Raw genomic sequence first — 12,260 nt, forward strand, 5'->3', positions numbered from 1 at the left:
AAAGAAAGAAAGAAAGGAAGGAAGAAAGAAAGAAAGGAGGGAAGAAAGGAAGAAAGGAAGGAAGGAAGGAAGGAAGGAAAAAAGAAAGAAAAAAGAAAGAAAGAAAGCATGTCCTCTGCTTTCATGCCTTCATTGCTTCCATACTTCCTTCCCTTATTTGACACATTCCTATTCAGTTTTCACTAATGAGCCCTGCAAATGCACTAATAAAATTGTTAATAATTTCCTGGTTAAATGATGCGCTCATATGCTTACAATTATTTTCACCGCATTTTGGCATTATTTTGTTTCTTCTTATGTTACAGAATGTTTATGTATTGATATTACACTCTTAATTTTATTTTTGGAACCTGGACTAAAGTTTGAAGCACAGAAGACCCTTAACAAACATCTCTGGACTGAAAATTAACCTTCATGTAAATACTGCAAATGGCTGTAAATACTTAAACCAGCAGCACTTAAAAGGTATGGTATACTCTGGCAGCTTGTTGCTAACTTGATCCATGATCTTTCATATTCTTTAGCAATAGACCATAGAAGATGTAGAGGGAGAGGAGCCTATAAGAATTCTTATTTTATCTGGTAAAAATCATAGTTCTGTCAGGACAACCCAGAAGTATTTCTGAAATGCATTCATTGAGTTTTTCTTGAGACTTTATGTTGCTTATTTAGATGCCTGATCAATTTCTTTCTAACTCACTTGCCTTAAGTCTAGTCTTCCATTTTAATTCCCATAGATAATGTAATTACACTAATCTTTCCCAGATGCTAGAATTTCTTTTTGGGTTTCAATATTATTAGCGAAAACTCCAAAATCCTTACGAAAGCTTATAGTAGTCTTTTATAAGGAGAGCATCGCTTGCGTCTCTGTCCTCCTGCTTTCTCTGGCCATCCTTGGGCCACTGGCTTTACGTTAGATGGAATAGGTTTTGGCTCATCCAACTGCCTTATTTATCCTACTTCTAGGTAGTTTTATTTTCTTGGGATACTCCATCATTATTTCTAGTCAATTCTTCAATTTTTATTAGACCATATTAATTGTATAGAAGGATTTTATTGTCACATTAATATACATGCATGTAATGTATTTTGATTGAATTCACTCCATTATGCTTTATTGATATCCTCTGCCTTTTAAATCAATCTGGATATTATATTCTTGTGTGTGCATATAGAGAACTGCATCATAATTTCCCTCTCCTATTTCCCTTTCCTCCCCTGCCCCTGCCCTACTGCCCATTGGCCCCTTTCCCAGTTATCATTTTGTAGTCTCTTCCTCCTCCTCTTCCTCCTCCTTCTCCCCCTCCTCCTCCTCCACCATATCCTTCTCCTCCTCTTTCTCCACTTCCTCTTCTTTCTTGCTTCTTTTCCTCTTTCTCCTCATAATCTTCATCATTCTTTCTAAATTCTATTTATGAGAGAGAACACAAGTATTTGTTTTTCTCACTTTGGCTTGTTTCACTTAGTATAATGATTTCCGGTTACATCTACTTTTCCCATTAACAACATAATTTTATTCTTTTTAATGAATAAACAACACTCCATTGTGTTTATGTACTATGTTTTGGGTTATTGCTTAAATGTCAATTTCTCTGTTAAGCTCTCCTTGATGGACTCTTACTTTTCCCTCCTTACCAATTTCTTCACTTACATGTTTCTGCAGTACTCTTACATTTCCGCCATATATGAGTATCACACCTTACAATTGCCTTTCTTATTTTTTATGTAACTCAGTAGACCATATTCTGAGAAGGTGGAAATACTGACATTTGTGTTTCTTGTTATAAGCCAGTACTTAATACAGAAGCTTGCAAAACCTAATGCTGAGTAATACTGTATAAAATATAGCGACATAGAAAGTACTTTTTACACTATTCACTGAAATATAAAGTGAAATAAAAATAATTTCTTTTTTTTTTTTGGTCCAGTTGTGGGGCCTGAACTCTGAGCCTGAGCACTGTCCCTCAGCCCTTCAGCTCAAGGCTAGTGCTCTACCACTTGAGCCACAGCGCCACTTCTGGCTTTTTTCTTTTTGCTTATGTGGTGCTGAGGAATTGAACCCAAGGCCTCAGGCATGCAAGGCAAGCGCTCTACCACTGAGCCACCTTCCCAGCCCCTAAAAGTAATTTCTAAGCTGGGCGTTGGTGGCTGTAATACTAGCTACTCAGGAGGCTGAGATCTGAGGATCACAGTTCAAAGCTAGCCCTGGCAGGAAAGTCCATGAGACTCTTATCTCCAATAAACCACCAGAAAACTCGAAGTGGCACTGTGGCTCAAGTGATAGAGTACTAGCCTTGAATTGAAGAGCTGAGGGACAGTACCCAGGCCCAGAGTTCAAGCCCCACAACCCACAAAAAAAAAAAAATTCTGAATTCCATCTTGTGATATCATTGAGAAATTATGGGAATGAGTGAGACAACTAAAACTCAGCCATTAAAAAGGAAAAAGAAGCTATGCACCAGTGGCTCACACCTATAATCCTAGCTACTCAGGAAGCTGAGATCTGAAGATTGTGGTTCAAATCCAGCCTGGGCAGGAAAGGCTGTGAAACTCTTATCTCCAATAAACCACCAGAAAACTGGATGTGGTGCTGTGGCTCAAGTGGTAGAACACTAGACTTGAATTGAAGAGCTGAAGGACATCACTCAGGTCCAGAATTCAAGCCCCATGACCACCAAAACAAAAAAAGAAAAAGAGAGAAATCCTTACCAGTTATATACAAAAGTGCTTCTGACAGTTGTTTTTTATGAAGAACTTAGTGCTTCATGACTTTCTATGTCTCAACTAAGTTTCTGAGTTCACATAGGAATGAAAGCAATTTTCAAAATATATTACCCACAAAGCATGTGATGATGGAGAGACCTCCTCACTTGGAAACCACCTCATTTCTGCTTCTGGAAGGAGGAAGCCTGTTCTCGTGTCTAAGTGAGTGGGTGCCTCTAAGTCACTGGCAATGACCTCACATGTCAGAAATAGGTTCTGGAACTATCCTGGAATTTGGATCTGGTTCCACGCCAAGACTGTGAGCTCCGGGAGACAAGCTTCCAAATATTGTTGTCAAGCTTTTTATCTTATTGTGAGGTGTAGGGGTGACATTTAACAGTGACTCAGCAAAGGTGACTTATTTGGGGGCTCACAGCAAAGCTTGTAACCCTTCAGAGAATGGAGTAGGTGTCACCAACTCACATGACTCTTATTTTATTTATAAATACTGTGTCAATTAATTTTAAACTGGCCATAATTAATTTGGGGCTGAAAATAGATCAGACCTTCTTCTTAGATTTCTCATATGAGTCAAAGATACTGAAGTAACATTTTACATATATATCATCAAATAGTGGTTACTCAAAAGCGACCAAAATAAGATATTATATATGTATCACCAAATAGTGGTTATGTGTGTGTGTGTGTGTGTATGTGTGTGTGTTGGATACTAATGAAATGTGTAAAACAATATAGCTTTCCTTCCAAATGAGTTAAGATTTAAGATTTTATCCATGAGAAGTTTATTTTTGTTTCTCCTGGAGATAAATATAATAGACCAGTTATTTCCCATGTGTGGCACTGGATGTAAGAGAATCCATGGAGGGGACTTGATCACTAAGTCTGGATGAATCACTACCCACTCACATGTCAACTGAGGAACCTGAGGTCTGTGACCTCTAGTCCTTGAGATCAGGAGTGGAGGCTCATCCCTAAATAATTTCTAATGTCTTCAGTTTATTGGCTGATCAAGCCATACATAAGCTTCCTTAATAGCTCTTATTTTATGTCATGTTGGTAGTATTCACAGTGACAGAAAAATATGTTGAGTGGATTTTGGTCAAAAGAAAACTATACTCCATAGTTAACAATAATTTACTGTCATTTCTAAAGGGTCAGAAGAAAGGATTTTGAATTCCATTAATTTTGAAAGGAGAGAAAGCATCCACAACAGACATTTTATAATAATTTTCATAGCCTTCGTGGATTTGCAGTTTTGTTTTTATACATTTCTTTCCTCATAGAAGTTTTTCTTGTTTTTTTCTTTACAGAGATTCAAGTTCTTTTTTTATAGTCTTGCTGTTAAAAAAACAAAAGTCTTAGCAATTATGACTCCGTTTATGCTCTTCTTTCACAGAACTATTTGGACTGACTTTTTTTCTCTTGTTTATGGTGAACAATTTTGCTTTCAATTTATGTCTTTAAGTAGTTTTGTGAAGGAATTGTCGTTCAACGAAGAGATTTATGAATACAATGTGTCTTGGGCAGTGTTGACTGTTTTTAGTGCCTGAGACTACTGCTCTGAGTTCCTGTATCTGTTTCTTTCTTGAATTGCATGTGTCAACAGTTTCTAGCTCTATTATTTAGTTTGATTGTTTAGTTATTTCTCCCCCTTTTTTAAAACCAAAAATAGGGTTTGCATTTTGCATTTTTAATCTTATTCTTAGAAAGGGAAAAAGGAAATTCCCTCTTTATATTGACATCAAGAATAGGGGAACTTTTACATTAATCCTCAAATATTGCTTTCAAACTTTTTTTTAATAAAAAAACAACCTTAAGGTACTTTTTTTGATATGTCATCTCTTACTGATATTTTTTAAATAAACACCAAGAGTTTCAGCTTTACAGACACTTCTTCACAGAAATTTTAATGGTATCTCAAACTTGCAATTTTTTTAGAGAACTACTGTCACAAATCTTTTTCTCTAGAATTATTGAAGTCACTCAGTGGCCTTCAAACATTAGTTCAGTGACTTTTCCCTTTTATATCTTTCTCTCTCTAGATATCAGTAGTCACCAATTTTTATTCTCAAATATTTTAATACATTTTTATTGTAAATATACTGTACAGAGGGGTTACAGTTAGATGATCAAGGTAATGAGTACATTTCCTATCAAGCATTGTTATCTCCTCCTTTGTTTTTCCCCTACCATCCCTTTCATAACTACACCCCTCCCTGACAAAATTCTAAAGTTCATTTTTCAACATAGTGTCTGGTGTATCTCATTGTTACAATGGCTCAACCTATATCCCTATTTAAGCATTTTGTTTTTTTCCTTCCCCTCCCCAAATTAGAGAAGTGTATGTATTAGATGCAGGGCACTGACATCAAATACAGTGAAAACAGGGGTTATACCATGGGGAAGGGACATACAAAGAAAATAAAAAATCACATGATACATTATAAATACCTTAGAAATAATAGCAAGAAAGAATAAACCACTTGTGTCCCTATCTTGGGGTTCATTTCACTTTACATCATCTTATCTGGTCATATGTACATAGCTTTTGACCTTTTCTGCTTGTCCCAGACATATACTAGTTATTGCAAATAAGGGAAACTATGGACCTATGTTTCTTTGGACCTGGCTTACTTCACTTAATATAATTTTTTCCAAGTCTTTCCATTTCCTAACAAATGGGCAATGCCATTCTTTCTGGTGGGGGCATAGAATTCCATTGTGTATGTGTGTGTGTGTGTATATACAGATACATATATAGATAGATATAGATATATATCACAATTTTTTGATCCAGTCATCTACTGAGGGGAATCTGGGTTGGTTCCATATCTTAGCTATGGTAAATAATGCTGCAATAAACACAGCTTTGCTGGTAACTTTAGTATGGTCTTGTCTGTGATCATTTGGGTAAATGCCCAAAAGTAGGATTGTTGGGTCATAGGGGAGCTCTATGTGGAGTCTCTTGAGGAACCTCCATACTGCTTTCCAAAGTGATTGAACAAGATTACACTCCAACCAACAATGCAGTAGGGCTCCCTTCTGGCTACATCCCCTACAGCATCTGTAAAATCTCATAGACATCTTTAGGGTCCAGAGTTCAGCCCCTAAATCAAGAAAACACTTCTCCACATTTCCTGTCCTATGAACTTGAAAGGAAACTACTCCAAATGCTATGAAAATTGGTGGATTTTTATTGCTAACTTGATGATGAATATCTCCTTAAAATATAGGAAGGATCCAAGGAGTGGAAGCTTTTCAGAAATAAAATGGAGTGGACACTCTGGCGGCACACAATCTAAATAAGTGATAACATGATTAGCACAGCCCCTTAAAAAGGGTGGCTCACAAATTCATGAAGCATTCCCTGTTTCAGGGGAAGCACAATGACTGGGCACAATGACACGTAGCTATTATCCTGCAACATGAGGAAGTACAAGTAAGTAGGACTGAAGCCTACGCTGGCCAAGGCATAAAGTAAGACTCCATCTTGAAATTAACCAGGGCAAAACAATCTACATCTGTGGCTCAAATGGTACAATGACAACCTTGTAAGCACAACCAACCATCACTTCCTACAAGTGCTATTAATTTTGTTATAGATCAGGAGCCACTCTGAAATTGTCATATTATCACAGATGCCCATGGAGAACAGGGGCATTTTGTAAAATTAAGTCGTTCACAAAACTGTTGAATGGACATCTATGTAAATCTATCTATGGTATAGTAGAGCTAGTTTTTAATAGTAACAACCAGGTGGAGATTGGACAATGACATTTGAAATTGTTTTATTTTTATGAAATATCTTAAGGAATAAGCTGTATTTTTTCAGAATGAAATTAATTCATTTGGAATAAAATGTTGAAATTTTCTACTCAAAATTTATAACATGCTTTACCTTATAATTGTGCTAATTGTGAATATTTTAGAAGAAAGTACTTTTGAAACATAGATGAAAATAACCGTCGCTTTTTATATTTAGTTCATGTGGAGCTTTGGTAAAAAATAAATTCAAATTTTGCCAGCTATGTCTGTGCTCATAATTTTGATTATTTAGATTATTGATATCATTGAAACAAAAATTATGTTAAACAATTGACCAAGCAACCTTGTTGAAAGAAGGGAGGAAAGTAAATTTATTTAATAATATACACTAGCTTTATAACTTATGTAGACTTTTACTTTAATATATCTCCAAACATTAGGTATTCATGAACCAAACACTTAGATGTGCACAATAAGTAAATTTATTTATGTATTTATTTTTACTTTAAATAAAAATATGTCATCACTTTTGTTTTGTCATTTAAATAAAATTTCTGAAGGCCAGAGGTTAGAATGTGCATTATCAGCATCTGAGGGTGTCACGTAATAGCTTGTATATTTTAGATGTAGACATCTGGGCTCTCTGTGCAGTGCTGTCCAGACCACGCAAATTAACATGAAGGTACAGGGTCCTGCCTTTAAGGACCTCTTTGTCCAACTTCCACCTTCTGTACTTCTACTCAGCGTCTCTCACCAGCCTCATCTCCATCATCATTCACTCATGTCCACTGACTTCCTTTTGAAAGGATCTAAAATTCCAGGGGGCAGTATGCCTTATTATTACTTGACATTCTTATAATGTTTAGTACATAACCAGGGTTTCATACATAGTTAGGAATTGGAATAAGTGGAGTTAAATTTTTTTAAATAATACAATGGGGCTGGGAAGGTGGCTCAGTGGTAGAGTGCTTGCCTTGCATGCATGAGGCCCTGGATTTGATTCCTCAGTACCACATAAGCAGAGAAAGCCAGAAGTGGCACTGTGGCTCAAGTGGTAGAGTGCTAGCCTTGAGCTGAAGAGCTGAGGGACAGTACCCAGGCCAAGTTCAGGCCCCATGACCAGAAAAAAAAATACAAGAGAGAAGGAGGAATATATCAGTGAATGTCAGTAGCGGATGTTAGGAAGAGCAAAGTCTGTGGTTAGGAGGTTGTTTGAAGGTGACTCTGCTTGTGAAAATTGCCCTAGAAATGATCTACCATCATTTCCTGCAATATAAAGTGTCAGACTCACGTTCTGCAGCAGAACACAAACCATAGCCGGCTTAGCCATCCAGGAAGTCTTATTTGTTATAGATCCCTTTAGGGAAGGTTTGGAAAAAGCCTTTAGACTTGGGTATTTTGCTCACAACTGAAGATCTAATCAGCATCTTGTTTCCTGGCTGTAAAATCACTCTGGTGATTTTTTAAAGCTGTAAGTGGCTTTACTTTCACAATAGGAGCCAGCTTTCTTTCCTACTTTTCTATCATTAAATGAAATAAACGTAGTGGGAAAAGCCAGAGGAACATTGAGAAAACAGAGCGCTTGTCATTTCTGTGGATAGGAAGACAAAATGCTGGTTGGTTAGGGATTAGGGTTTTGAAAAATTCTTTGATGAGTGATTCTGTTGCCTGCTGGATGTGTATTAGAAATATTACTCTGGAAATTGCTGTGTGGAATAAAAGAAAGTTTTGAAACTACTACAGACTGTTTCATTGCTCAAAAGACATGGAGAAAATGTCATTTCTTTCTCTCTCTCTCTCTTTTTCTCTCTCTCTCTCAAGACACTCATAGGTTATTTATTATGTTCCTTGTTCCATGACTAAAGGTCAAAAATTAACTCAATAATATTTTAAAATATTATAGTTTAATGTTGAAGAAATTTGCTGCCAAACATCATCTGAACACATTATTTTAGAGAAATAGAGACTAAAAAGCAGGGAGCATTTTTTAAATAAAATGTAAAAAGACTAGTTATTATTGTTCAGGAAGGACATTGGGGTATAAATAGCTCTTCGTTGGAACTTTGACATTTGTACCCGGAAAGTCTATATTATTCAAAAGAATCATGGATACAAGTTTGATAAAAAGTTTTCCTTCTTCATTTCTGCTACTTTGAGTAGCATTTAATTCCTTCTGTGCTTAAAGATTTATTTCTAAATAACCTGGAACAGAAATATTATGAGGGGAACCAACTAACAATTGATAACTTGTAATTAACTATAGAGATACCTTAATTAAACACTATTTGAGAATGCCTTATGGACAAAGACTTGATATGTGTATGTGTTTCTAATTTAAAAGTCTTCTTTTTAATATTTTAAATCTTTTTATTAGCAGCATCAATTACAAAGGAATTTCATTTTGACATGTCCATATACATATATGTGTATACAATGTATCTTGATCAGACTTACACCGCTCCCCTCCCCCACCTCCAAAATGGTTAATAAACTTTTCAGCTCTCTTCCCAATCAATCTCAACTTCACTATTCTATTTTCACACATGTATGTAAAGCATTTTGAGCATATTTACCTGGCTTTTCCCTCTCTACTCCCACCCCCTCCCATGAATAAAAATGATTCTGTCATTAGAGTCATCACAGGTACATAAATAAGTCTAGATACTCTATATAATTCTCATCAATTTCCCTTTAACTTTCTGCCTCAGAATTTTAGAGATAAGGTTTGAGTGTTACTGAACTGAAAAATATATGAATGAATACAGCTGAGTAGAGGTCTTGCCTGGTTCAAAAAGAAAATTTTCACACAGATTATAAATGAACTGGCAACTTAAATAATAAAGTGCCAAGAAATTTAAGTTCAGAGGTCCTAAATAGTTTTAGTAGAAACCTGGAAATTTATGCATTAATGATTTTTTTTCTAAGCTTCAATTATCATAGGAATTTCAGCCTCACTTATAATCACAGTTATTTTATTCTTGTTCCTACCAGGACATTAGTTTACTTAGATTCCTAAACCATTTCTATAACCTCAATGGCTAGTTTCCTCTCTCCTCTCAAATAAGCAGGAAGGAAGTAACCAGAAGTCCTCTTGTCCTTTAAATTCAAAGGAGTGATGGCCACAATAAAATGGTACCTTACTCAAGGTTGACTTTTGCTGACTTTACTTCTGGCATAGAATTACTTAATTCCTACCTTCTGAATTTGCTTCTGACTTTTCATCTTAATTCTGAAATTTCTTTTCTTTTCTTTTAAATTTTATTTTATTGTTAAGGTGATTGACAGTTACAGTTACATTTGTAAAGCAATGAGTACATTCCTTGTGGAACATTGTTACCTCCTTTCTCACTTTTCTCCTTCTTTCCCTCCCCCCCCCCACTTCCTCCACCAAATTGTAAAGTTCATTTCCAAGGTAGTGTCTTGAGAGTATCTTTGTTGCATTGGTTCACCCTTTGTCCTTTGTCTCACCAGTTTGTTGTTCCCCTTCTCTCCCTCAAAGCAGAAAAAGAGTGTTTATAGTTTTGGCTGCATTAATTTCCATCCTGAACTTGCTTAAAAAAAAATCTTGCATGGACTGGGTGTGGTGGCTCATGCCTTTAATCTCAGCTACCAGGGAGGCAAAAAATAGAGTCATTGCCATCTTTAAAAAAAAATCTTTCTGCTGGGAAGGTTGCTCAGTGGTAGAGTGCTTGCCTTGCATGCATGAGGCCCTGAGTTTGATTCCTCAGCACCACATAAGCAGGAAAAAAAAATCTTTCTAGTTCACTAGCCTACCATCCCTAATATCCCTAATATGACAACTCACTAATACATTAATTTCATGTGTTTTACAATATTCTAGATCCAATTTTCTATATCTTTTGTCATTCATAAAACAATTCATCAACTAAAGAAGTTTATCAAATAGTCACCTCTGGTGGCTCATGCCTATAATCTTTGCTACTCAAGAAACTGATATCCTAGGATCATGGTTTAAAGTCAGACTGGGCAGAAAAATTCATGGGATTTTTATTTACAATTAGCCACCAATAAGTCAGAAATGAACCTTTGGCTCAAGTGGTAGAGTGCTAACCTTGGTGATAAAGGTATGGGACAATGCCTGACCCTGAATTCAAGCCCCAGAACTGGCATACACACAAATATTGAATATAAAGAACTAAGAGTTCTCCTGATCTACTTTTCTGTTAAATTCTTTCTTAATTCTTCATGAGATTCATTGGTATTTATAAAACCTAGCCAACCTCAAAGCAGTTTTGGTGATTTGTTCCGATGATGCAAAAGAATTAAGAACGGAATTCTAAGGACAGAACTTAATGTTGGTAACTAATAAAATATGTGCAAACTGGTTGATAAGACATTTCAACTGCTAGAATAATAGGTACAAAAATATTTTAGTACATTATAGAGAAAAATCCCAGCACCTACATAAGTTCATTCAATTGCTTTTTATGGTGCTTAGTATTTATTTTTCCATAAACCTATGAAAAATATCCTCTGAGGAAAACTTCTTTATTTAAACTTCTAATGTCAATATGATGTCTACTAGACAGACTTGCTGTACTGTACTGTTCATGAATTTAGGGTAACAAATCAGATCCATGTTCTCTACATATACTCCTTTATCATGTACACCTGGAAAGGTTCACTCTTATCTCAGAAGTACTCATCTTTCACTGACTGCTCCTCTTACTGAGTGCTGTTGACTGAAGCCGACCTCAGGGTTAACAATACATTCTCAGGAGAATGAGTCACTTCATGGGCAAGAGTCATGCAACTATGAAATCTCTGGTGGCTTCCCTGGCTATCTCTGCCAACTAGAAATACCAGAGATACTGCTATACTGACTTCCCTCTTCATACCCAAATAAGGGGAGGCAGGTCAGCTCCAAGCTGGACAGAGATTCTGTGCATTTTATGCAAAAGAGATGACAAGGCTCTGCGGGTAATGGTTTGCATGCAGATTTGCAAAGAGGCATGTCATGCACACTTCCCTGTCCGGTGTCCTGTTCATTTCTCAAGTAGAGAACGGACTAAGAAGGGAATCATAACCTACCTCTCCCTATGTAAGATCCACTGGCATTCTCTTAAGATTGAAAACCTGGTGCACCAATTTCCATCACAAGTCCAGTTTTTAAGGTCTTAGGGAATAAAAGGAAGTCAATTAATCAGGAAAACCCTCACATTTAAGAGTCAGTATCATGGCCTACAAAATCCTGGAGAATTGGTAAATGGCTTATTAATCATCATATAATGGTGTCTGGCACTTAGTAGGAGCTTAAATATTTGTCAGTGTAATGAATGAATGAGAAACAGTTGTGCTGCAGTGCTAACTGAATCCAGATGTACAAAGCTTGCCTAAAGGAATGTGGGTGTCTTGCCATTCCCACTGCTCCTCATAGAATTCATCTCAGCCATGACAATCGATGTCATCTTCTGGACAGTATCTACTGAAGGGAAACTTCCTTGCAGAACCTGACTGCTGCTGTGCCAATTGCATCCTTCTGTGTCTAGACATTTTAGATGTCCAAGTTTTTAAGCCCTGTGCCTAGACTGTAAACACTTGCAAAAGTGTCTTGTGGAATGTCCCGAGGGAATGTCATGGCTACTTATTTGGAATTTTTGAACCCATTTTCCATGATAACAAGAAATCCACAAATTCTCAGTCTATGAAAATGCTCCTACTTCTGCCTTAAGTGGTAGTATCAAGTGTATCTTCTAAGAAATGACAGAAGCTTGTGTAGCACAGGTAGGAGAAAGATAGAACTGCCTTCC

Source organism: Dipodomys ordii, unplaced genomic scaffold (assembly GCF_000151885.1).
Source record: "Dipodomys ordii isolate 6190 unplaced genomic scaffold, Dord_2.0 Scaffold83, whole genome shotgun sequence".
Lineage (NCBI taxonomy): Eukaryota > Metazoa > Chordata > Mammalia > Rodentia > Heteromyidae > Dipodomys > Dipodomys ordii.